This window comes from Epinephelus lanceolatus, chromosome 15 (assembly GCF_041903045.1).
Source record: "Epinephelus lanceolatus isolate andai-2023 chromosome 15, ASM4190304v1, whole genome shotgun sequence".
Lineage (NCBI taxonomy): Eukaryota > Metazoa > Chordata > Actinopteri > Perciformes > Serranidae > Epinephelus > Epinephelus lanceolatus.
This window is the reverse complement of record NC_135748.1, coordinates 30,631,227-30,659,162: the sequence shown is the minus strand read 5'-3', so window position 1 is coordinate 30,659,162 and position 27,936 is coordinate 30,631,227. Positions and strand designations below refer to the sequence as shown.

At 40.4% G+C, this 27,936-nt stretch overlaps 1 long non-coding RNA gene and 3 pseudogenes across 4 annotated transcripts in view; 1 reads left to right on the top strand and 3 right to left on the bottom strand.

Annotated features, from left to right (window-relative positions):
• LOC144466987 (Ig lambda-1 chain C region pseudogene) overlaps positions 1-11,049 on the bottom strand; it is a 28,367-nt pseudogene extending 17,318 nt beyond the window's left edge. The window contains exon 1 of the transcript XR_013493377.1: positions 11,018-11,049. The product of XR_013493377.1 is annotated as an Ig lambda-1 chain C region pseudogene (transcript). The remainder of the gene's footprint in view (positions 1-11,017) is intronic.
• Positions 1,133-2,697, bottom strand: LOC117266908 (Ig kappa-b4 chain C region pseudogene; annotated as a pseudogene). The gene is made up of 2 exons (XR_013493381.1): positions 2,553-2,697; positions 1,133-1,729 (listed from the first exon to the last, which is right to left on the bottom strand). The product of XR_013493381.1 is annotated as an Ig kappa-b4 chain C region pseudogene (transcript).
• Positions 8,058-10,029, top strand: LOC144466992 (uncharacterized). Its single transcript, XR_013493383.1, has 2 exons — positions 8,058-8,196; positions 8,289-10,029. It is a non-coding gene; the product is annotated as an uncharacterized LOC144466992 (long non-coding RNA).
• Positions 11,050-13,255: 2,206 nt separating the features above from the next.
• LOC144467008 (Ig lambda-3 chain C region pseudogene) lies at positions 13,256-14,746 on the bottom strand (annotated as a pseudogene). The gene is made up of 2 exons (XR_013493392.1): positions 14,602-14,746; positions 13,256-13,777 (listed from the first exon to the last, which is right to left on the bottom strand). The product of XR_013493392.1 is annotated as an Ig lambda-3 chain C region pseudogene (transcript).
• Between the last annotated feature and the right edge of the window lie 13,190 nt (positions 14,747-27,936).

The window sequence follows — 27,936 nt, the reverse complement described above, 5'->3', positions numbered from 1 at the left end:
ACTGAAGTGTGTTCAGTGTTCATCCCGTTTGCCAAGAGGGGGCGCTAAACACAAGACAGCCTCGTGTCAGATGAGAACTCTGCTTTTTCAGTCTCACAACACCTGCTGTGTGTGTTACATGTATTTTGCATGACTTTAATGCATCACTGCTCCTCACAGTTTTAAGTTCTCATGTCACAGAGAGTCTGAACTGTTTTCATGCACTCAAACTGAAAATTGCGTCAGGATGATGTTGACAATAACTCTGCTTGTCATGTTGGGTTTTCTGAGTCAGGGTGAGAGGTTCTGAAAATGTGTCTGACATTGTGGCTTTGATTAATGTCTAATTTATTATATTCTAAACTGCTGATACTCAAGGTTTATATTTCATTTCTCATTTCAGAGTCTTCTGCCAACAATTTTCTGACTCAGACTGACAAATCCAAGTCTGTTAGTCTTGGAGGGACTGTGACCATCAGCGCCACAGGGAGTTCAGATATTGGTGCTTATCTCAGTTGGTACCTTCAGGAACCTGAAACTTCTTATATATGATGCATCGACTCTCTTCTCTGGAACTCTGTCTTGATTCAGTGGCAGTAGATCTGGTTCTCACTACACTTTAACCATCAGTGACATTAAGACTGAAGATGTTGGAGATTATTTCTGTTTGGGTGCTCGTAGTGATAACATGTTCACACAGTGATTTATCGTTGTACAAAAACCTCCTTCAGTTTGACTGAAGTGAAAACGGCCTGCTGCAGGTGCAGAGGTTTCGTGAAGACACTGTGATGAGGATAACTGGTCCAGTGAACACAACACAAGAGTCATCAAGCAGAACCACAATGAATGTAAATAAAACTGAAACAGACTCACAGGCGCTCTTCCATATACAGTTTGAAACTTATATTCTTGTCACTTCATTCAGTCTCTTTATGAGGAAGCTGGGAAAGTTACATTCTGGTTGGACTCACTGATATCAAAACATTTTTAAGAGTGCTTTCACTAGTAGCTGCACAAAATAATCTTAAATAAGCGGAGTACCAAAAGAAACAGAATAAGAATAAAAACCATCTCTTGTCAATCATGTACTAAGATGATCAAGAAGGTATTTGTCATAATGAATATATCATAAAAGAAAGACAAAGACACTGACTCATTATAATCCACAGTTTTATTTAATGATGGTTTAATGTTCATGCCACATTTGTGATGAATGAATAGTTTGTGTTGGAGTGAAACTAATAACATTCAGTTGAAGTTGAAAAGTAATGAAGATAAAGAAGAATATGCAGAAGATGAGTATTAGAAAGCAACATGCAGACTAAAACACTGAGCAGAGAGCTGTGAAAGTGCAGAAAGATGTGAAGAGAGGAGATGTGTAGCTTCATCAAGATGTGTATGAAAGAAGCAGCGGAGTTGCTGAAGCTCTACTCTGAGCAGCGGTCAGGGTCCAGGCTTTGAGTGACAGGGCTCTGTCCATTCAGACTGGCCTCACAGCTCACTGAGCCCGCCTTCCTCCACTGGTCTGCAGGGAGGCTCAGGGTGCTGCTCCAGCTGTAGTGGCCGTCCCTCCCCAGGACCTCCAGGCTGTGTGACACCCCTGAGGAGCTGCTGCTGCCCCCCACCTTCCAGCCCAGCCTCCAGGCTGAGGGGAAGCCCCCGCTGGCCACACACACCAGTGTGGCACTGCCCTGCTGCAGCTCCTCTCTGGAGGGGGGGAGGACGGTCAGGGTGGGCCGCACCACACCCACTGGAGGAGACAGAGAGGGGGGAGGAGAGGGGGGAGAAAAGACAAAGGAATGAGAGTGAAGGCTTGGTAATAAAGAAAAATCACACCCTGCTCATTTCTTACATTTGATCAAATCAAACAGAATAACTTGTGCTGCTGTTGCACTCATAAATCACTCAGTATCAGACCATCAGCCACATGATTCAAGTGAGACTAAAAAGCTTGATTGATAATGATTATTGATGACATCTTCATATGTGTTTCATAATGTGTGACAGTGAATAACTCGTCCCTGTGATGATTTTCTTCTGTTGAAACTGACAGAGCTGAAACACTCATGTGAATACAGTTAAAACCTTTGTCATCTGTCTCTTTCACTTCCTTTTCACTACATGGAAAATGACTGAACCGTGAACACAAAGATAAACTGCATTTACTGAGAAAAACATCTTTGTGTTTAACAGAATCCACATCGGATTATAATTCAATTTTTAGAAATATAATTTCCAAATTAATGAATAAAAAAAGAACCTAGTAATTTTATTTTTTGAGGGTTCAAGTTCTGATTTGAACAACTGTTACATTTAAACATTTTTTAGAGACAAAAAATTCAATATCACTATGAAAAAAATAAGAAAATTGTTATTTCATGGTTTTTCATTTTAAATTTAAAGAAAATGCTGAGATAATTTTGGTTTCTACAATTTCTCATCAGATAGATCAAATAACAAAAAAATATCATCAACATACAAACACTGAATTTGATCAAGGTCTCATTCAATACTTGAAAATAGTTCTGTCGGCTATATATTAAATTCAATGAAATAAAATCTCTGGTACTTACAGTCAACGACGAGTTTGGTTCCTCCACCAAAAGTGACCCACAGTGATACAAACTCATTAAGTGGCCGTACAAAAACCTCCTGCACTGTGAACAAGCATCTATCCACTGTAAATACTCTCTGATTTTTATAATTAAACAGAGAAAATCATATTATAATAAATCTACAAAGTGTTTCTAATGACATGGAATGAAAATATTGTATAAATAAAGATTATTTCTTGAGTTTTTCTTTACTTTTCTACACCTGACAGAGAAATGATTACAGTCTGTTTGTAAAAAAAGTCATTTTTCTTCACAGTTTTATATCAGTTAAAACATGGTCAAATACCCATGATGCATTTTAAATAATAATGATTTCAAACTAATATTAAAATGAATATAAACATATAATTTATCTCCATTAAACCCTGTGAGTAAATGAAAGGCAGACAAACAGACATATCATACCAAGCACAGTGAACACAAACTTGTCCTTAAATCCTCAACTGCACTTGTAATATAAATCTTTTCTTCTTTTCCATTAAGATGATAGATGGTGTAAATCCAAGCAGTATTCCTCCTGATTTTGTGTCCCACGTTGCCTTGAGTGTGTTGAGAGCAGAGAAATGATTTCCATAGAGAGGAGGCTTTGCATGGTCAGCTGATCCTCCAGTGAAGTGAGAAGGTTTATAGTCCTGTGAGTTCATCACTGCAGGACTCAGATGTGTCAGTCAACACAGCAGAAAGCACAAGCACCATGACTCTCATCACCATCCTCATCTGGACGCTGGCCTGCTGCTGTTTCACAGGTTCATTCACTCAGCAACATTTCAAACATGATGTGCTGCCTTTTCTCTCATTGATTTCTGCTGATAAATGAATGATTTGTTTTTGTCTGCAGGATGCAGCGCTCAGGTGACTGTGACTCAGCCTCCAGTAGTGACATCTGCTCCAGGATCCACTGTCACTCTCACCTGTAAGACCAGCCAAGCTGTTTACAGAGGCTCTACTTATGGAGATTATTTGCACTGGTACCAACAGAAATCTGGACAGCCTCCAAAGCTCCTAATAAGATTTGTGAGCACACGTGAATCAGGAACACCAGCTCGGTTTAGTGGCAGTGGAAGCAGCTCTGACTTCACTTTGACCATCAGTGGAGTTCAGACTGAAGATGCAGCAGTTTATTACTGTCAGAGTGTACACAGCATAAACAGTGCTTGGGTGTTCACACAGTGATTTGTCGTGGTACCAAAACCTCCCTCAGTCAGACTGCAGAGACACTGAGCTGTTACAGCAGGAACCGACTGCAGCTGCTGAAGAGGAAGAGACTCTGACACAGACCACTGAACACAGAGCTGACAGTAACCTCACCAAGCACACACTACACACTAACACCGACATATTTATGAAAAAGATTCTTATAAATGTAATCACATTACATGATTCTCTTTTCACAATTATTGTCTAAAGTTGAGAGAAAGGTTGCCTGATCACGTACAACAACCTCTGTTGTTAATGTGTGTTTGTAAACCTGATATAATCATGTGATCTTTCCTTATCTTTATATATAATTTTAAGTCTATTATAAGTTCACAAACAATACTGACATTTATATTTACATAGTGACAGTGACATGATGGAATTAAATGTATTCAAACATATTTTGGACAAAAAAGAAGAAGAAGAATGTGATAAATCAGTTCAGGGAGGACCCAAATGCAGAGTAACAGGCAGCTTGGAGTTTTAACAAAAAGCAAGCTTTAATGCAGCTGATAAAAAACATCCAGATCAAGAAGGTAACTGAAAGTCCAAATGAAAGCAGAACCAAAACTAAACTGAAAACCAACTGGGATAATACGATGAACTCAGGTATAAAACTCCAAAGAGAACAGCAGGCAGGAAACAGAGCAGGGAACGACACCAAGAACACAGGGATGAGCACAGGACAAACTGACAGGGAACAAAGGGAAACACACAGGTATATATACACAGAAAACTAATGACAAGAAGGAGACACGGCTGGAGGAGGAGGACACGGGCAGAAGGAGGGAAATGGGGATTGGCTAACAACAAGGGTGTGGAGGGGAACACTAGGGTGGAGCAAACAAGACTAATACAGAACAGGTGTGAAGGGAAGACTGTTGGAACAGGGAAGGACTAACGAGACAGGTGTGACAGAAAACAGGCGGGAAAACACACAGAGACAGGAAGTAAAAGCAGACACGACACATGAGGAGAGAATCTACAAAATCAAACAGGAAGCAGATTAAACATGAATGATGAACATGAAACAAGGAACACAAACAGAAACCTCCAAAACAAAGTCCATAGGATAACAGAATATAAACAAAAACCCAGGATCATGACAAATGACATTATTTATTTTTCCATAAACACAAATTTGAGGTGAAGCCATGAATTTGATTGAAAAAATAAAGTTCCTTTAAGGGATTATTATTACTTTAAAAAATTCAGGTAATCCATAAAAAAACCCTTAGTAGTAAAGATAAGATTGGATCAAACTTAAAGACAGAAAATTAAGTGTTTGATTTTTTTTAACTTCATTGGAGGAGATGACCAAGCAGATAAAGTTTTCTAGCATGTAAGGAAGCCTGTAAGGCACTGCAGTGAGTTTTCTGCACTGAAAGGGCACCCAAGAGGGCACTTCATCATGTTTCCTTGCAAACTGGGTCACAGCAGAGGACACATTATGATGTTTTATCTACTATAGGGGCATCCAAGTAGACCCTGACTCCTGACTTCCCCTGAGTCCTCCTAAAGCATATGGATGAACAAACTGATGCACATGATCATTTTAAAGAGCTGAGGATCAAATACAAAATCAGTCTCAGGTCAATATGAAGGAGGTACGTGTGTGGCCAGAGGGGACCTCTTATGCTCTGAAGGACTGTTTTAACACTACAGACTGGGACATTTTCAAACAAGCAGCCTCTCACAATGACCACACAGACATAGAGGAATACACTGAGGCTGTTACAGCATACATCACTAAATGCACTGATGATGTCACTCACACCAAAACTATCACTGTTCGTGCTAACCAGAAGCCATGGATGACAGGAGGGGTTCACAGGCTCCTGAGGGCTCGAGATGCAGCCTTTAGGGCCGGTGACACTGCAGGCCTAGCAACAGTAAGAGCTGACCTGTCCCGTGGAATCAGGGAAGCAAAACTTCAATACAGCAAGAAAATATCTGGACACTTCAGCAACACTAGAGACGCACAGAGTCTCTGGCTTCCACCATCATGAAATGCTTCGAGCAGCTGGTCATGCAGAACATCAAGTCCATCCGTCCGCCCTCCCACGACCTGTTTCAGTTTGCATACAGGTCAAACAGGTCCATAGAGGACGCCATTTCTGCTGCTCTCCATCCAGCCCTCACCCACCTGGACTCAAAGAACTCATACGTGCGAATGCTGTTCCTAGACTTCAGTTCAACATTCAACACAATCATTCTCCAGCAGCTCATACAAGAACTTGGACACTTGGGACTCAAAACCTCTCTCTGTAACTGGGTGCTGGACTTTCTAACCATCACGCTGAGCACAGGGGCTCCGCAGGGGTGTGTGCTCAGCCCACTGCTCTTCACACTGCTGACCCACGACTGTGTGCCAACCCACAGCACCAACCACATCGTCAAATTTGCGGATGACACGACTGTGGTGGGCCTCATTTCTAACAACCATGAAGCCAACTACAGGAGTGAGGTGAGCCGACTGGTCCAGTGGTGTAAGGACAACAATCTCTTCCTCAATGTGGGGAAGACCAAAGAGATTGTTGTGGAAAGATCAGGAAAAGATTGGTACCCCTCTGCCCTCCCTCACAGACATCTTCAACACCCGCCTCACCCGCAGAGCTATCAGCATTGCTGGTGACACCTCCCACCCTTCACACTCCCACTTCAGCCTCCTGCCTTCGGTGACAAGGTACAGGAGCCTCCGGGCCCACTCCACAAGACTCACAAACAGCTTCATCCACCAGGCTGTAAGGCTGCTGAACTCTGTCCACTACCTCCCCCTCTGCCCCCCACCCCTGGACTGTAATTCAACCCACTGCACATAAAGACTACCTCTGCTGTTTTGCACATAGACTCACTACATCTGCACCCCGGTGTTATATTATTATATTATATTATATCATATTATATTACAAACTGCTGCTGACTGTCTGTTTTTACACTGTGCATTTTACCTCACTTTGTTTGAACCATTTGCACCATTCTGTATCTGCTGCTGTTAGTCATGTGCACTACATGTACACCATGTACATCCCATAGCTGCTCTAACATGCACCTTGATCACCTTGATTGTACATAGGTTTAGAGTATCTTCTAGAGTGTCTTGTCTTTTAGTTATACTGCTTAGTTTTATCTTTATTTTTACTTGTACATATTGTTTTTTACTGTATTGTTATTATTATTCCAATTTAGCTTTCTTTTAGCTCTTAAATTGTAAGACATTATACTAGGTGAGAGGAAAACAGCGTTTCAATTCTCTGTATGTCCTGCACATATAGCAATTGGCATACACCTTTTGAATTTTGAACTTTAAATGTTGTTGTGAGCCTGGACAGCCATCAGAGGGCAGCCTGCATCTATTTATGAGCACAAAGACCTTTAGGAAACTTTTCAAAGGCAGAAACAGCAGAGAGATGAGGAACAGAGAGTCACAAGTTTCTCCATGTTCTTAATCAGTCCACAGGGAGATGTAGCCTCTACTGACTTGACTGAAGTGAAAACGGCCTGCTGCAGGTGCAGAGGGTTGGTGAAGAGACTGTGATGAGGATAACTGGTCCAGTAAACATAACTCAAGAGTCATCAAGCAGAACCACAATAAATGTAAATCAAACTGAAACAGACTCACAGACACTCTTCCATATACAGTATGAAACTTATATTCTTGTCACTTCATTCAGTCTCTTTATGAGGAAGCTGGGAAAGTTACATTCTGGTTGGACTCACTGATATCAAAACATATTTGACAGTGTCTCTACTGACAGCTGCACAAAACATGAACAAAAAGAATCTATTCTGTGATTTTAAGTCCATTAACACAGAAAGGAAACTCAGTGGAAGTCTCCAAACCAGTTAATGTCTGAACACTGTCCACAGCTTAAAAGTCCAGAAAACTTCATCATGTTATTTATCAATACAACATTTTTTTATCATAATGATTTTAGTCCCTCTATTCAATTTGTGACACAGTGATTGAAGCTGGTTAAGAAGTACAAAAACCTCCATCACACAACACTGAACACACATGTAGCAAAAATGAACTTAAACAGCTTTTAATCATTAGTTGATATTCATAATATTCTAAAGTTTAACACATGAATATGGTATCAGTCACAGCGGGCCTCAATAAATGTCTGTGTTTTGCAATATTTGGATCAAATGTAAAAAAAAGTTGTGAGAAACTTAGTGACAGTTCTTCATCCAATGTCCATTTTCTTCTTTCTCATTATGGAAAATTTTCATAGAGACACTTTGCATGGTCAGCTGATCCTCCAGTGAAGTGAGAAGGTTTATAGTCCTGTGAGTTCAACACTGCAGGACTCAGATGTGTCAGTCAACACAGCAGAAAGCACAAGCACCATGACTCTCATCACCATCCTCATCTGGACGCTGGCCTGCTGCTGTTTCAAAGGTTCATTCACTCAGCAACATTTCAAACATGATGTGCTGCCTTTTCTCTCATTGATTTCTGTTGATAAATGAATGATTTGTTTTTGTCTGCAGGATGCAGCGCTCAGGTGACTGTGACTCAGCCTCCACTGGTGACATCTGCTCCAGGATCCACTGTCACTCTCACCTGTAAGACCAGCCAAGCTGTTTACAGACTCTCTTATCTTGGAGATTTTATGTTCTGGTATCAACAGAAATCTGGACAGCCTCCAAAGCTCCTAATAAAATTGGTGAGCACACGTGAATCAGGAACACCAGCTCGGTTTAGTGGCAGTGGAAGCAGCTCTGACTTCACTTTGACCATCAGTGGAGTTCAGACTGAAGATGCAGCAGTTTATTACTGTCAGAGTTACCACAGTGGTGATGTGTTCACACAGTGATTTATGGTGGTACAAAAACCTCCCTCAGTCAGACTGCAGAGACACTGAGCTGTTACAGCAGGAAGCGACTGCAGCTGCTGAAGAGGAAGAGACTCTGACACAGACCACTGAACACAGAGCTGACAGTAATCTCACCAAGCATGTCGTTGCTGTGTTATCACACTAAACTTGGTTCAGAACAATCAAGACTTCGGTTGCAACAAGGTGTTTTTGCCCAAATTCACAACATCATGATTTTTTAAATAACAGTTTTCGTCTGAAACCATTTACCCCAAAGCCAGTGACAACTTTGTTCTAATTTCTCGGCCCAAAGATTTTTGCCTGTGATTCTCAGGCCATCGTGTTTAGAGGAGCTACATGCTATTTTTGGGTGTTGGGCCCAAACTAACAAGCTCCTGAATATTCCTCTTAACTCTATCTCATAAACTTTTCCCAGTTCTTGTTATGATTTCACCAGCTGCTGCTGTAATCCTGACAGAAATTTTGGTACTCAGGGGCTTTGTTGCTGTTCTTCCAGCTCTTTACAAATTCAAACATGAATAAACCAAACACAGTAAAAAGGACTCATTTGGACAGTCCTCATGTATGAAGAGTTTGTTATATACAAAATGATTATTATATTATCATATTACCAGGATAACTTGATCATTTCTTTGCTGTACAGCTTTAATATTATAACACTATACCTGTCTAACCTTTCTCAGTAGAATATTTCTGACTCATGTTCTTAACAGTGATGTTGAAGTCAGTCAGCCAAACATAACTACGACTACAAATCTTATGCTGCTGTGATTTTCTTGATAATAATGTTCTTTATTTCTTTAAATTAAAGTGTTGATGCTTTTTTCTATTATTTCAGTGCATGTTTTACTTTAATAATAGATTTCTATACTTTTCCCCAGCAAAAGGTTTCAATGCAGTTTTTGTTCCTCCATGAAAGAAGCAGCAGCAGATATTTAACCAAACCCAGCAATGATTCATTTTAACTTCATCCACACTTAAGAAATGAAACAACAAAAAAGGACCACCAGACATAAGTGCATGAAATATTTATTTCTGTTTCAAAACCTCAAAGACGACAGCATGTGACTGTAACAATGTATAAATGTTCAAATAAAGACATGAAGTCACATGAAAGCAGAATGGCAGCAGATCACATGTTAATTACAGCAGGTTGGATTTGTTTGTAAAAGCAGAATTTGACTGAGCAGAGACTCTGTTGTTTCTCTACTCTGAGCAGCGGTCAGGGTCCAGGCTTTGAGTGACAGGGCTCTGTCCATTCAGACTGGCCTCACAGCTCACTGAGCCCGCCTTCCTCCACTGGTCTGCAGGGAGGCTCAGGGTGCTGCTCCAGCTGTAGTGGCCGTCCCTCCCCAGGACCTCCAGGCTGTGTGACACCCCTGAGGAGCTGCTGCAGCCCCCCACCTTCCAGCCCAGCCTCCAGGCTGAGGGGAAGCCCCCGCTGGCCACACACACCAGTGTGGCACTGTCCTGCTGCAGCTCCTCTCTGGAGGGGGGGAGGACGGTCAGGGTGGGCCGCACCACACCCACTGGAGGAGACAGAGAGGGGGGAGGAGAGGGGGGAGAAAAGACAAAGGAATGAGAGTGAAGGCTTGGTAATAAAGAAAAATCACATCCTGCTCATTTCTTACATTTGATCAAATCAAACAGAATAACTTGTGCTGCTGTTGCACTCATAAATCACTCAGTATCAGACCATCAGCCACATGATTCAAGTGAGACTAAAAAGCTTGATTGATAATGATTATTGATGACATCTTCATATGTGTTTCATAATGTGTGACAGTGAATAACTCGTCCCTGTGATGATTTTCTTCTGTTGAAACTGACAGAGCTGAAACACTCATGTGAATACAGTTAAAACCTTTGTCATCTGTCTCTTTCACTTCCTTTTCACTACATGGAAAATGACTGAACCGTGAACACAAAAATAAACTGCATTTACTGAGAAAAACATCTTTGTGTTTAACAGAATCCACATCAGATTATAATTCAATAAATTATTTGATATTTTTAACATAAATGAAGAAATTGTAACGACAAATGTAATTTTTGAGCATTCAGGGTCTGATTTGACTGTTGATTGTTACTTTTTAACTTTCTTTCCATTAGCGAAATATTCAATGTTACCATGAAAACAATATAAATAAAAAACAGTAATAGTAAAATTATAATAAATGACTTATTTTGTGTAAATTAAAATGCAACTATTTTCAAGTTAATATTTATGTATTTGAAGTTTCTTCTCTGATTGTGAGATCAGCTTCATAAAATTACAAAAAAACAACAATCAAACGCTGAATTTAATCAGAGTCTCGTTAAATTTCTGATGAAAGTTGTATTTGTTATATATTATATGAAATAAAAATCTCTGGTACTTACAGTCAACGATGAGTTTGGTTCCTTCACCAAAAGTGACCCACAGTGATACAAACTCATTAAGTGGCCGTACAAAAACCTCCTGCACTGTGAACAAGCATCTATCCACTGAAAATACTCTCTGATTTTTATAATTACACAGAAAAAATTAATTTTTACTGAATCTACAACACTTATTTAATGACATGGAATGAAAATGTTGTATAAATAAAGATTATTTCTTGAGTTTTTCTTTACTTTTCTACACCTGACAGAGAAATGATTACAGTCTGTGTGTAAAAAAAGTCATTTTTCGTCACAGTTTTATATCAGTTAATACGTGGTCAAATACCCATGATGCATTTTAAATAATAATGATTTCAAACTAATATTAAAATGAATATAAACATATAATTTATCTCCATTAAACCCTGTGAGTAAATGAAAGGCAGACAAACAGACATATCATACCAAGCACAGTGAAGACAAACTTGTCCTTAAATCCTCAACTGCACTTGTAATATAAATCTTTTCTTCTTTTCCATTAAGATGATAGATGGTGTAAATCCAAGCAGTATTCCTCCTGATTTTGTGTCCCACGTTGCCTTGAGTGTGTTGAGAGCAGAGAAATGATTTCCATAGAGAGGAGGCTTTGCATGGTCAGCTGATCCTCCAGTGAAGTGAGAAGGTTTATAGTCCTGTGAGTTCAACACTGCAGGACTCAGATGTGTCAGTCAACACAGCAGAAAGCACAAGCACCATGACTCTCATCACCATCCTCATCTGGACGCTGGCCTGCTGCTGTTTCAAAGGTTCATTCACTCAGCAACATTTCAAACATGATGTGCTGCCTTTTCTCTCATTGATTTCTGCTGATAAATGAATGATTTGTTTTTGTCTGCAGGATGCAGCGCTCAGGTGACTGTGACTCAGCCTCCAGTGGTGACATTTACTCCAGGATCCACTGTCACTCTCACCTGTAAGACCAGCCAAGCTGTTTACGGTGGAAATTATGTGCACTGGAATCAACAGAAATCTGGACAGCCTCCAAAGCTCCTAATAAAACATGTGAGCACACGTGAATCAGGAACACCAGCTCGGTTTAGTGGCAGTGGAAGCAGCTCTGACTTCACTTTGACCATCAGTGGAGTTCAGACTGAAGATGCAGCAGTTTATTACTGTCAGAGTTCACACTACATCAACAGTGCTTGGGTGTTCACACAGTGATTTATGGTGGTACAAAAACCTCCCTCAGTCAGACTGCAGAGACACTGAGCTGTTACAGCAGGAAGCGACTGCAGCTGCTGAAGAGGAAGAGACTCTGACAAAGACCACTGAACACAGAGCTGACAGTAACCTCACCAAACATGTCGTTGCTGTGTTATCACACTAAACTTTGATCAGAACGATCAAGCCTTCGGTTGCAACAAGGTGTTTTTGCTCAAATTCACAATGTCATGATTTTTTAAATAACAGTTTTCATCTGAAACCATTTACCCCAAAGCCAGTGACAACTTTGTTCTAATTTCTCGGCCCAAACGATTTTGCTTTTGATTCTCAGGTCATCGTGTTCAGAGGAGCTACATGCTATTTTTGGGCGTTGGGCCCAAACTAACAAGCTCCTGAATATTCCTCTTAACTCTATCTCATAAACTTTTCCCAGTTCTTGTTATGATTTCACCAGCTGCTGCTGTAATCCTGACAGAAATGTTGGTACTCAGGGGCTTGGTTGCTGTTCTTCCAGCTCTTTACAAATTCAAACATGAATCAACCAAACACAGTAAAAAGGACTCATTTGGACAGTTCTCATGTATGAAGAGTTTGTAATATACAAAATGATTATTATATTATCATATTACCAGGATAACTTGGTCATTTCTTTGCTGTACAGCTTTAATATTATAACACTATACCTGTCTAACCTTTCTCAGTAGAATATTTCTGACTCATGTTCTTAACAGTGATGTTGAAGTCAGTCAGCCAAACATAACTACGACTACAAATCTTATGCTGCTGTGATTTTCTTGATAATAATGTTCTTTATTTCTTTAAATTAAAGTGTTGATGCTTTTTTTCTATTATTTCAGTGCATGTTTTGCTTTAATAATAGATTTCTATACTTTTCCCCAGCAAAAGGTTTCAATGCAGTTTTTGTTCCTCCATGAAAGAAGCAGCAGCAGATATTTAACCAAACCAAGTAATGATTCATTTTAACTTCATCCACACTTAAGAAATGAAACAACAAAAAAGGACCACCAGACATAAGTGCATGAAATATTTATTTCTGTTTCAAAACCTCAAAGACGACAGCATGTGACTGTAACAATGTATAAATGTTCAAATAAAGACATGAAGTCACATGAAAGCAGAAGGGCAGCAGATCACATGTTAATTACAGCAGGTTGGATTTGTTTGTAAAAGCAGAATTTGACTGAGCAGAGACTCTGTTGTTTCTCTACTCTGAGCAGCGGTCAGGGTCCAGGCTTTGAGTGACAGGGCTCTGTCCATTCAGACTGGCCTCACAGCTCACTGAGCCCGCCTTCCTCCACTGGTCTGCAGGGAGGCTCAGGGTGCTGCTCCAGCTGTAGTGGCCGTCCCTCCCCAGGACCTCCAGGCTGTGTGACACCCCTGAGGAGCTGCTGCTGCTGCTGCCCCCCACCTTCCAGCCCAGCCTCCAGGCTGAGGGGAAGCCCCCGCTGGCCACACACACCAGTGTGGCACTGTCCTGCTGCAGCTCCTCTCTGGAGGGGGGGAGGACAGTCAGGGTGGGCCGCACCACACCCACTGGAGGAGACAGAGAGGGGGGAGGAGAGGGGGGAGAAAAGACAAAGGAATGAGAGTGAAGGCTTGGTAATAAAGAAAAATCACATCCTGCTCATTTCTTACATTTGATCAAATCAAACAGAATAACTTGTGCTGCTGTTGCACTCATAAATCACTCAGTATCCGACCATCAGCCACATGATTCAAGTGAGACTAAAAAGCTTGATTGATAATGATTATTGATGACATCTTCATATGTGTTTCATAATGTGTGACAGTGAATAACTCGTCCCTGTGATGATTTTCTTCTGTTGAAACTGACAGAGCTGAAACACTCATGTGAATACAGTTAAAACCTTTGTCATCTGTCTCTTTCACTTCCTTTTCACTACATGGAAAATGACTGAACCGTGAACACAAAGATAAACTGCATTTACTGAGAAAAACATCTCTGTGTTTAACAGAATCCACATCGGATTATAATTCAATTTTTAGAAATATAATTTCCAAATTAATGAATAAAAAAAAAACCTAGTAATTTTATTTTTTGAGGGTTCAAGTTCTGATTTGAACAACTGTTACTTTTAAACATTTTTTAGAGACAAAAAATTCAATATCACTATGAAACAAAATAAGAAAATTGTTATTTCATGGTTTTTCATTTTAAATTTAAAGAAAATGCTGAGATAATTTTGGTTTCTACAATTTCTCATCAGATAGATCAAATAACAAAAAAATATCATCAACATACAAACACTGAATTTGATCAAGGTCTCATTCAATACTTGAAAATAGTTCTGTCGGCTATATATTAAATTAAATGAAATAAAATCTCTGGTACTTACAGTCAACGACGAGTTTGGTTCCTCCACCAAAAGTGTACCACAGTGATACAAACTCATTAAGTGGCCGTACAAAAACCTCCTGCACTGTGAACAAACATCTATCCACTGAAAATACTCTCTGATTTTTATAATTACACAGAGAAAATCATATTATAATAAATCTACAAAGTGTTTCTAATGACATGGAATGAAAATATTGTATAAATAAAGATTATTTCTTGAGTTTTTCTTTACTTTTCTACACCTGACAGAGAAATGATTACAGTCTGTGTGTAAAAAAAGTCATTTTTCTTCACAGTTTTATATCAGTTAAAACATGGTCAAATACCCATGATGCATTTTAAATAATAATGATGTCAAACTAATATTAAAATGAATATAAACATATAATTTATCTCCATTAAAACCTGTGAGTAAATGAAAGGCAGACAAACAGACATATCATACCAAGCACAGTGAAGACAAACTTGTCCTTAAATCCTCAACTGCACTTGTAATATAAATCTTTTCTTCTTTTCCATTAAGATGATAGATGGTGTAAATCCAAGCAGTATTCGTCCTGATTTTGTGTCCAACGTTGCCTTGAGTGTGTTGAGAGCAGAGAAATGATTTCCATAGAGAGGAGGCTTTGCATGGTCAGCTGATCCTCCAGTGAAGTGAGAAGGTTTATAGTCCTGTGAGTTCAACACTGCAGGACTCAGATGTGTCAGTCAACACAGCAGAAAGCACAAGCACCATGACTCTCATCACCATCCTCATCTGGACGCTGGCCTGCTGCTGTTTCACAGGTTCATTCACTCAGCAACATTTCAAACATGATGTGCTGCCTTTTCTCTCATTGATTTCTGCTGATAAATGAATGATTTGTTTTTGTCTGCAGGATGCAGCGCTCAGGTGACTGTGACTCAGCCTCCAGTGGTGACATTTACTCCAGGATCCACTGTCACTCTCACCTGTAAGACCAGCAGAGCTGTTTACAGAGATAGTGATGGAGATGACTGGCTGCACTGGTATCAACAGAAATCTGGACAGCCTCCAAAGCTCCTAATAAAATATGTGAGCACACGTGAATCAGGAACACCAGCTCGGTTTAGTGGCAGTGGAAGCAGCTCTGACTTCACTTTGACCATCAGTGGAGCTCAGACTGAAGATGCAGCAGTTTATTACTGTCAGAGTTTCCACTACATCAACAGTGCTGGTGTGTTCACACAGTGATTTGTCGCCGTACAAAAACCTCCCTCAGTCAGACTGCAGAGACACTGAGCTGTTACAGCAGGAAGCGACTGCAGCTGCTGAAGAGGAAGAGACTCTGACACAGACCACTGAACACAGAGCTGACAGTAACCTCACCAAGCACACACTACATATTCACATTAATACACTGGCATATTTCATATATTTTTATATACTTTCATTCTTATCCCATTTGAAAAGTTATGACAACTTACATTCCATGATGCTCATTTTCTACAGACAGTAGTTTTACTGAAATGTATGTAACCAAAAATCCAAACATACATAAGAAATACATCCAACATTTAACAGGCGACCTGTTTCCCTCTGCCTCCAGGCTGTGTCCTAAGCTAAGCTAACTGGCTACTGGCTTTAGCTTCATGTTTCTGTACAATATGGCAGTGGTATTAAGTTTGATCAAGTATTTAAAGAATCAGTTTCGAACTGTTCTTTTGAGCTTCATCAGGTAAACACCAGTCAACAGTGAGAGTGAAAACACTGCCAGAGACTTTGATAGATTACACACAGTATTTAATGAAGGCTCGACTGAGGAGAATCACAGTTGAACATACAGACTGTAACACAGAGAAACATAACTACAGCAGAGGTGGAGCAGCCTGACCTCGAGGCCTCCTTCAGGCCTGATACTGATCTGACTGTGACTTTAGGCCCAACTGTCTCCCACGACCTTCACTGACCAAGACTGAGGGTTTCAATACAGCACAAACACCTTCACAAACAGCAGCACAGTTATTAAGAATAGACTCACATCTTCATGCTGAGCTGCACACATTGTCCTCCATTTTCCATCAATGTTGCTCTCTTCACCTCTCATTGAAACTCATCCTTGTATCAACACAACTGTTGTTACAATATTTATCTTCTCATTCAAACAGATTATTACCACAAAACAACAACCCACGTTGCACACCAAACAAACAAACTCCAATTTATCACTCAACATTTTAATCCTTTATTTAAGAAGGAACCACGTCTTGATGTTGATGTGAAGTTTGGTGAAAAAGATGAGGTAGTTGTGATAAACAGCTGAGTCACTCAGCAGATTCTAAATGAAATACACTATATATCTATTTATGTATCTATCTATTTATTTTGAGCCCTCTTCTTCAAGAGCACCTGCATTTTTTTCTTGAGTTTCTGGACAATAACAATCGGTCCTTGAGCACACCACTACCTCTCTTCTCAGTTTGAACTTTGTTAGACCCAGAGGGTGGGTCTTTTTAGTGGAGTAGCTTCGCTTTACACAGCGTTTTTGAAGGACTGTTTTTCACCATGCCGGACAACAATGCCTTTTCCTACTCAAGGGAGCAAGGGAACGACATAATAGTGTCTGACTCTCTCTTAAATGACACAGATACCCCCGTTTCCTCACCAAGTGACCTGAACGAACAATATGACACATTGAGGAAACTGATGGGACAAGACATTAAACTACATTGGCATATAGTATCACTCTCTGACTATTGGAGAGAAGCAATCATCCCACGAGGCTTACGTTTGAGCAAGTTCCCAGCCTTTGGAAAGGAGAATGCTGTATTTAAAGAGAAGTGGGAATCCATTCTTAACAAATGCTCCATGGATTTAATGTTGCTGCTCATAGAGGAAGGCAAGAAACAGAGGGAGGAGTTGAAAATTCAACTTGAGACTTTAAAGGCCTCCCTGTCTGCTTCCAATACTGAACAACGACTCCCTTTTGAGGAGAAATTAAAAGCTGATCTACACAAGTTGGAAAATACAGTGAAACAAACCAAATTTCGCAAGCTCAGGAGGGATGAAGATGACTACAGCCGAGGAGATGTGTACAGCTGGCAAAGACGAATGACAAGAGCTCATACCCATGCACAACCCCTACACCGCAGGAACACATCTGTATCCTTCAACCTGACCAGCAGTGATGAAGAACCCAATTATGTCCACACTGTGTCCAACACATCAGCAACCAGCAGCAGTTTTTTGGAAGAGGAATGGCCACCAATTTCCAGACTACCTCCAAGAAACGGAAAACCCGCAGGGGAAGAAAGACCAAGAAGAGGGCGCCCTCAACGGCGGGGAGCACACAGACAGGGTCTGAGAAGCCAGACATCAAAGACCCACCATGTGCAGTAGTTAATCTGTCCCAAGTTGAGCTGACACCTGCCCAAGTACAAGTTCTCTCCAAAGGTTTGTCCTTTTCCCCCACATACAAATCAGACCTTTTTGAGTCTAAAATTGATCTTTTTCACTTCTATAGAAGTTTACACCTAAAAACATGGTACTCTTTAGGACAAAAACACAATTTGACATACACACAGGCCACAAATGGGAGCACACCAGCCTTCAAACCTAAGTCCACATTTACGCCTTTAAGTACTAATCCCACCCTTTTGACATACATTAAGAAAGTTGATTACGAAATACAGGAACTCTTCAATAGCCCAACAACAGCCACGAAGCATAATCTGTCTCCCCATGAACGTGATGCTTTGAAAGAACTGAGTGACAACAAGGACATCATAATAAAACCAGCAGACAAGGGGGGCGCAGTAGTTGTCTTGGACTATAACAAATATTTGAATGAAGCCCACCGTCAACTGAAAAATCCTAATTACTATCAAGAACTCTCTTTTAACCCTTTATCTAGCATGAAATGTGACCTCACACCCTTGTTAAACAGAGCCAAAGATGCGGGCTGGATCAATGAAAGTGAGTATGGTTTTCTTATGTGTGAACACCCCAGAATGCCTGCATTTTACATGTTACCAAAGATCCACAAAGAGCCAAAAGACAATCCCCCCCGGCAGACTCATCGTATCAGCCAATGGCTCTTTGACTGAACCAGCCTCTCAATATATTGATTATTTTTTTAAACCATTTGAACATGATCTTCCATCTTATGTAGAAGATACAACACGTTTTGAATAGACTATCAGAAACTGATGAAGTCAAAGATATTATTCTAGTAACTCTTGATATAGAATCCTTATATACTAATATTGTACATTCAGAGGGCATACGTGCAAGTGAATATTATTTATCTCGCAGGGAGGAAACTATTCCCCCCACTGTTTTCCTTTTGGAACTCATGGAGTGGATCCTCAACAACAATGTGTTCTTATTTCAAGATAAAGTATTTAAACAATGTAAAGGCACTAGCATGGGGGCCAGCTTTGCTTCTGAATATGCATGTTTGTTTTTGGGCCTTTGGGAGGAGGAGTTTATTTATAATCTTCAGAAGAATGTTTTCTTTGACAACATCAAATTCTACTGTTGATATATTGATGATATTTACTTACATTTTCCAGGTAATGAAACTGAATTACAATCCTTTCATGAATTTTTAAACTCAACTAATGAGAACTCAAGACTAAACATGGAATATTCTAAGACAAAAATTGATTTCTTGGATCTTACTATCTATAAAGGTGGTGAAGACAGTTTACACACTACCTTATTTTGCAAACAAACCGATCATAATTCTCTTCTTCATTACCATTCATTTCAGCCCCCACATCAAAAAAAGAACATCCCTTATGGACAGTTTCAAAGAGTCAGGAGGATTTGTGACTCTGACCCTGATTTTGAGAAACAGACAGAAGATCTATCTAAACGATTCAGGGAAAGGTCCTATAGGCCACATGTCATCACTGCTGCTTTGGAAAAAGTTAGGCATGTTAACCGTAGCAATTTATTGCAAAAATCACACAAACTAACGAGAAACCCCTATAATTTGTTTTTTGTCACTCGTTATGGCACTAAAGCTCAAGAAATCAAACGGATCATTAATTCAAACTGGTCTATATTAAAAAGTGATGTGAATTTGAGAACCATTTTCCCTGAACCACCAGTCATATCCTATAAACGAGCTCCCACTATTAAAGATACATTGGTACGCAGTTATCGACCAGCACGCAGGGAGGATATGTGGCTAAAAAAAACCTCAGGTACATTTAAATGTCTTATTAATACATGTAACCACTGTTCGAATGTTATTCAAACAAAGACATTTACAGATCTGAAAACAGGAAGAAAGTACAATCAGACAGATTTTATTAATTGCAACACCACATTTGTTGTATATCGTCTAACATGTCCATGTAATTGTTTTTATGTAGGACGCACCAAGAGACGTCTTAAGGACAGACTGTCAGAGCACAAATATGCAATCAGAACACAGAATGAGGACTATCCCATGGCTAAACACTTTAAAGAGGTACATGCTACTAATGATTCCTTATTGAGGATAGAAGGTTTGGAATCCATTAAGGACTCCATCAGAGGTGGTAACCGCCTACAGAGACTCCTCCAAAGGGAGACTTTTTGGATTTTTAAACTAGATGCCATGACCTATCCTGGCTTAAATGAGGAGATTGACTATAGACCTTTTTTATAAATGTTAAATGCTGCAATCTGGAATGATATTACTGTCAGAAGTTTAGAGGGCTGACAGATTATTTGTGTTTTTTTTAAAAATGTGTTAAATTTACTAATTGATCAGTTTGGTCGGTTTGGCTGTTTTTGTGTGGTTGCTTTATTTTGTATCTTGTTTTTTTGTTTTTTTCTCTGGGACTGATATGACCCCTTGTCCTATTTTAACCATCTGTATTTCCTCAACAGAAGTGGAGAGTCTGGTATCACTGCTCTGATTGTTAATTTGACTTGAGTTCTATCACCTGTGGCCACTCACCAATCAGGACCCTGACACTCCCAGTTGAGCCTATGAGGCCGTTTACACGTTGCCGGCTATTTTCATAAACGGACATTTCACCGTCTCTGTTTTCAAAAAGATCTTTGTTTACACTTTCCCGTGTATATATACACAAGAGCATGCCAAACCTGTAGGTGGCAGTGTAACGAGAAGCTCAAGCCTTCCATGTATCCATTGTCACCATAGCAACATAGGTCGCACTTTTGACACAGGCGCAAGTTCCGGCACATACTGTGACGTCGGCTGCCTATAACTCTGTTTATCTTCGTTTATCTCAGTTTACATGCAAACGCGCAACCGGAGTTTTCCAAAATCTCCACTCTAGCCGGAGTTTTTAGAAAGACTTGTTTTCAGAGGAGAAATGAGATGTCTCTGTTTATCAAAATCACCGTGTATGTGTAAACGGCCTCTATAAATGGGCCTGCTTTGAACATCATGTCTCCATTTGTAACCCTGATGAAGACCCAAGAGGTCGAAACCAGTCGTTTTTTTTTAAGTGTCTTTGTACAAGCCATAATAAAATAAAGGCTTTTTAATGACGTAATTAAGCTACCTTTTTTCTTTCCCTGCTCCATGCAAGAGTGCCTGAAGTTTGTTTTTCGTCTTTACTATATATCTATCTTCCAATTATCCTAAATGTAACACCTTGTTCTGGATAATAAGAATGACATAAATGCAATTAATGAAGAAAATCAAAGTCAATCAATAACAGGTCATGGTGAGTTCAGTGTTGGTCCAGTTTGCCAGCAGGGGGCGATGTAGATCTGTTAATAAGGACAAAGTCATGTGAGACGATAAAGAAATAAAAAGAAGAATGTTTCAAAGAAGACACGTTGCCTTGAGTGTGTTGAGAGCAGAGAAATGATTTCCATAGAGAGGAGGCTTTGCATGGTCAGCTGATCCTCCAGTGAAGTGAGAAGGTTTATAGTCCTGTGAGTTCAACACTGCAGGACTCAGATGTGTCAGTCAACACAGCAGAAAGCACAAGCACCATGACTCTCATCACCATCCTCATCTGGACGCTGGCCTGCTGCTGTTTCACAGGTTCATTCACTCAGCAACATTTCAAACATGATGTGCTGCCTTTTCTCTCATTGATTTCTGCTGATAAATGAATGATTTGTTTTTGTCTGCAGGATGCAGCGCTCAGGTGACTGTGACTCAGCCTCCAGTGGTGACATCTGCTCCAGGATCCACTGTCACTCTCACCTGTAAGACCAGCCAAGCTGTTTACAGATCTTCCAGTTATGGCGATTTAATGCACTGGTATCAACATAAATCTGGACAGCCTCCAAAGCTCCTAATAAAATTTGTGAGCACACGTGAATCAGGAACACCAGCTCGGTTTAGTGGCAGTGGAAGCAGCTCTGACTTCACTTTGACCATCAGTGGAGTTCAGACTGAAGATGCAGCAGTTTATTACTGTCAGAGTTACCACTACATCAACAGTGCTGATGTGTTCACACAGTGATTTGTCGTCGTACAAAAACCTCCCTCAGTCAGACTGCAGAGACACTGAGCTGTTACAGCAGGAACCGACTGCAGCTGCTGAAGAGGAAGAGACTCTGACACAGACCACTGAACACAGAGCTGACAGTAACCTCACCAAGCACACACTACACACTAACACTGACATATTAATGAAAAAGATTCTAATAAATGTAATCACATTACATGATTCTCTTTTCACAATTATTGTCTAAAGTTGAGAGGAAGGTTGCCTGATCACGTACAACAACCTCTGTTGTTAATGTGTGTTTTTAAACCTGATATAATCATGTGATCTTTCCTTATCTTTATATATAATTTTAAGTCTATTATAAGTTCACAAACAATACTGACATTTATATTTACATAGTGACAGTGACATGATGGAATTAAATGTATTCAAACACATTCTGGACAAAAAGAAGAAGAAGAATGTGATAAATCAGTTCAGGGAGGACCCAAATGCAGAGTAACAGGCAGCTCAGAGTTTTAACAAAAAGCAAGCTTTAATGCAGCTGATAAAAAACATCCAGATCAAGAAGGTAACTGAAAGTCCAAATGAAAGCAGAACCAAAACTAAACTGAAAACCAACTGGGATAATACGATGAACTCAGGTATAAAACTCCAAACAGAACACCAGGCAGGAAACAGAGCAGGGAACGACAGCAAGAACACAGGGATGAGCACAGGACAAACTGACAGGGAACAAAGGGAAACACACAGGTATATATACACAGAAAACTAATGACAAGAAGGAGACACGGCTGGAGGAGGAGGACACGGGCAGAAGGAGGGAAATGGGGATTGGCTAACAACAAGGGTGTGGAGGGGAACACTAGGGTGGAGCAAACAAGACTAATACAGAACAGGTGTGAAGGGAAGACTGTTGGAACAGGGAAGGACTAACGAGACAGGTGTGACAGAAAACAGGCGGGAAAACACACAGAGACAGGAAGTAAAAGCAGACACGACACATGAGGAGAGAATCTACAAAATCAAACAGGAAGCAGATTAAACATGAATGATGAACATGAAACAAGGAACACAAACAGAAACCTCCAAAACAAAGTCCATAGGATCACAGAATATAAACAAAAACCCAGGATCATGACAAATGACATCATTTATTTTTCCATAAACACAAATTTGAGGTGAAGCCATGAATTTGATTGAAAAAATAAAGTTCCTTTAAGGGATTATTATTACTTTAAAAAATTCAGGTAATCCATAAAAAACCCTTAGTAGTAAAGATAAGATTGGATCAAACTTAAAGACAGAAAATTAAGTGTTTGATTTTTTTAACTTCATTGGAGGAGATGACCAAGCAGATAAAGTTTTCTAGCATGTAAGGAAGCCTGTAAGGCACTGCAGTGAGTTTTCTGCACTGAAAGGGCACCCAAGAGGGCACTTCATCATGTTTCCTTGCAAACTGGGTCACAGCAGAGGACACATTATGATGTTTTATCTACTATAGGGGCATCCAAGTGGACCCTGACTCCTGACTTCCCCTGAGTCCTCCTAAAGCATATGGATGAACAAACTGATGCACATGATCATTTTAAAGAGCTGAGGATCAAATACAAAATCAGTCTCAGGTCAATATGAAGGAGGTACGTGTGTGGCCAGAGGGGACCTCTTATGCTCTGAAGGACTGTTTTAACACTACACACTGGGACATTTTCAAACAAGCAGCCTCTCACAATGACCACACAGACATAGAGGAATACACTGAGGCTGTTACAGCATACATCACTAAATGCATTGATGATGTCACTCACACCAAAACTATCACTGTTCGTGCTAACCAGAAGCCATGGATGACAGGAGGGGTCCACAGGCTCCTGAGGGCTCAGGACGCAGCCTTTAGGGCCGGTGACACTGCAGGCCTAGCAACAGCAAGAGCTGACCTGTCCCGTGGAATCAGGGAAGCAAAACTTCAATACAGCAAGAAAATATCTGGACATTTCAGCAACACTAGAGACGCACAGAGTCTCTGGCTTCCACCATCATGAAATGCTTCGAGCAGCTGGTCATGCAGAACATCAAGTCCATCCGTCCGCCCTCCCACGACCTGTTTCAGTTTGCATACAGGTCAAACAGGTCCATAGAGGACGCCATTTCTGCTGCTCTCCATCCAGCCCTCACCCACCTGGACTCAAAGAACTCATACGTGCGAATGCTGTTCCTAGACTTCAGTTCAACATTCAACACAATCATTCTCCAGCAGCTCATACAAGAACTTGGACACTTGGGACTCAAAACCTCTCTCTGTAACTGGGTGCTGGACTTTCTAACAGGGAGGACACAAAATGTGCGGGTCGGCAGCAACACCTCCAAGACCATCACGCTGAGCACAGGGGCTCCGCAGGGGTGTGTGCTCAGCCCACTGCTCTTCACACTGCTGACCCACGACTGTGTGCCAACCCACAGCACCAACCACATCGTCAAATTTGCGGATGACACGACTGTGGTGGGCCTCATTTCTAACAACCATGAAGTCAACTACAGGAGTGAGGTGAGCCGACTGGTCGAGTGGTGTAAGGACAACAATCTCTTCCTCAATGTGGGGAAGACCAAAGAGATTGTTGTGGACTTCAGGAAAAGATTGGTACCCCTCTGCCCTCCCTCACAGACATCTTCAACACCCGCCTCACCCGCAGAGCTATCAGCATTGCTGGTGACACCTCCCACCCTTCACACTCCCACTTCAGCCTCCTGCCTTCGGTGACAAGGTACAGGAGCCTCCGGGCCCACTCCACAAGACTCACAAACAGCTTTATCCACCAGGCTGTAAGGCTGCTGAACTCTGTCCACTACCTCCCCCTCTGCCCCCCACCCCTGGACTGTAATTCAACCCACTGCACATAAAGACTACCTCTGCTGTTTTGCACATAGACTCACTACATCTGCACCCCGGTGTTATATTATTATATTATATTATATCATATTATATTACAAACTGCTGCTGACTGTCTGTTTTTACACTGTGCACTTTACCTCACTTTGTTTGAACCATTTGCACCATTCTGTATCTGCTGCTGTTAGTCATGTGCACTACATGTACACCATGTACATCCCATAGCTGCTCTAACATGCACCTTGATCACCTTGATTGTACAGAGGTTTAGAGTATCTTCTAGAGTGTCTTGTCTTTTAGTTATACTGCTTAGTTTTATCTTTATTTTTACTTGTACATATTGTTTTTTATTGTATTATTATTATTCCAATTTAGCTTTCTTTTAGCTCTTAAATTGTAAGACATTATACTAGGTGAGAGGAAAACAGCATTTCGATTCTCTGTATGTCCTGCACATATAGCAATTGGCATAAATCTTTTGAACTTTGAACTTTGAACTTTGAATGTTGTTGTGAGCCTGGACAGCCATCAGAGAGCAGACTGCATCTATTTTTGAGCACAAAGACTTTTTGGAAACTTTTCAAAGACAGAAACAGCAGAGAGATGAGGAACAGAGAGTCACAAGTTTCTCCATGTTCTTAATCAGTCCACAGGGAGATGTAGCCTCTACTTACTTGACTGAAGTGAAAACGGCCTGCTGCAGGTGCAGAGGGTTGGTGAAGAGACTGTGATGAGGATAACTGGTCCAGTGAACACAACACAAGAGTCATCAAGCAGAACCACAATGAATGTAAATCAAACTGAAACAGACTCACAGACGCTCTTCCATATACAGTATGAAACTTATATTCTTGTCACTTCATTCAGTCTCTTTATGAGGAAGCTGGGAAAGTTACATTCTGGTTGGACTCACTGATATCAAAACATATTTAACAGTGTCTCTACTGACAGCTGCACAAAACATGAACAAAAAGAATCTATTCTGTGATTTTCAGTCCATTAACACAGAAAGGAAACTCAGTGGAAGTCTCCAAACCAGTTAATGTCTGAACACTGTCCACACATTAAAAGTCCAGAAAACTTCATCATGTTATTTATCACTGCAACTTTTTTTATTCAGAATGATTTTAGTCTCTCCATTAAATTTGTAACACATTGACTGAAGCTGGTTAAGAAGTACAAAAACCTCCATCATACAACACTGAACACACATGTAGCAAAAATGAACTTAAACAGCTTTTAATCATTAGTTGATATTCATAAGATTCTAAAGTTTAACACATGAATATGGTATCAGTCACAGCGGGCCTCAATAAATGTCTGTGTTTTGCAATATTTGGATCAAATGTAAAAAAAAGTTGTGAGAAACTTAGTGACAGTTCTTCATCCAATGTCCATTTTCTTCTTTCTCATTATGGAAAATTTTCATACAGACACTTTGCATGGTCAGCTGATCCTCCAGTGAAGTGAGAAGGTTTATAGTCCTGTGAGTTCAACACTGCAGGACTCAGATGTGTCAGTCAACACAGCAGAAAGCACAAGCACCATGACTCTCATCACCATCCTCATCTGGACGCTGGCCTGCTGCTGTTTCACAGGTTCATTCACTCAGCAACATTTCAAACATGATGTGCTGCCTTTTCTCTCATTGATTTCTGTTGATAAATGAATGATTTGTTTTTGTCTGCAGGATGCAGCGCTCAGGTGACTGTGACTCAGCCTCCAGTGGTGACATTTACTCCAGGATCCACTGTCACTCTCACCTGTAAGACCAGCCAAGCTGTTTACAGACTCTCTAGTGTTGGAGATTTTATGTTCTGGTATCAACAGAAATCTGGACAGCCTCCAAAGCTCCTAATAAAATTGGTGAGCACACATGAATCAGGAACACCAGCTCGGTTTAGTGGCAGTGGAAGCAGCTCTGACTTCACTTTGACCATCAGTGGAGTTCAGACTGAAGATGCAGCAGTTTATATCTGTCAGAGTTACCACAGTGGTGATGTGTTCACACAGTGATTTATGGTGGTACAAAAACCTCCCTCAGTCAGACTGCAGAGACACTGAGCTGTTACAGCAGGAAGCGACTGCAGCTGCTGAAGAGGAAGAGACTCTGACACAGACCACTGAACACAGAGCTGACAGTAACCTCACCAAGCATGTCGTTGCTGTGTTATCACACTAAACTTGGTTCAGAACAATCAAGACTTCGGTTGCAACAAGGTGTTTTTGCCCAAATTCACAACATCATGATTTTTTAAATAACAGTTTTCGTCTGAAACCATTTACCCCAAAGCCAGTGACAACTTTGTTCTAATTTCTCGGCCCAAAGATTTTTGCCTGTGATTCTCAGGCCATCGTGTTTAGAGGAGCTACATGCTATTTTTGGGGGTTGGGCCCAAACTAACAAGCTCCTGAATATTCCTGTTAACTCTATCTCATAAACTTTTCCCAGTTCTTGTTATGATTTCACCAGCTGCTGCTGTAATCCTGACAGAAATGTTGGTACTCAGGGGCTTGGTTGCTGTTCTTCCAGCTCTTTACAAATTCAAACATGAATCAACCAAACACAGTAAAAAGGACTCATTTGGACAGTCCTCATGTATGAAGAGTTTGTAATATACAAAATGATTATTATATTATCATATTATCAGGATAACTTGGTCATTTCTTTGCTGTACAGCTTTAATATTATAACACTATACCTGTCTAACCTTTCTCAGTAGAATATTTCTGACTCATGTTCTTAACAGTGATGTTGAAGTCAGTCAGCCAAACATAACTACGACTACAAATCTTATGCTGCTGTGATTTTCTTGACAATAATGTTCTTTATTTCTTTAAATTAAAGTGTTGATGCTTTTTTTCTATTATTTCAGTGCATGTTTTACTTTAATAATAGATTTCTATACTTTTCCCCAGCAAAAGGTTTCAATGCAGTTTTTGTTCCTCCATGAAAGAAGCAGCAGCAGATATTTAACCAAACCCAGCAATGATTCATTTTAACTTCATCCACATTCAAGAAATGAAAGAACAAAAAAGGACCACCAGACA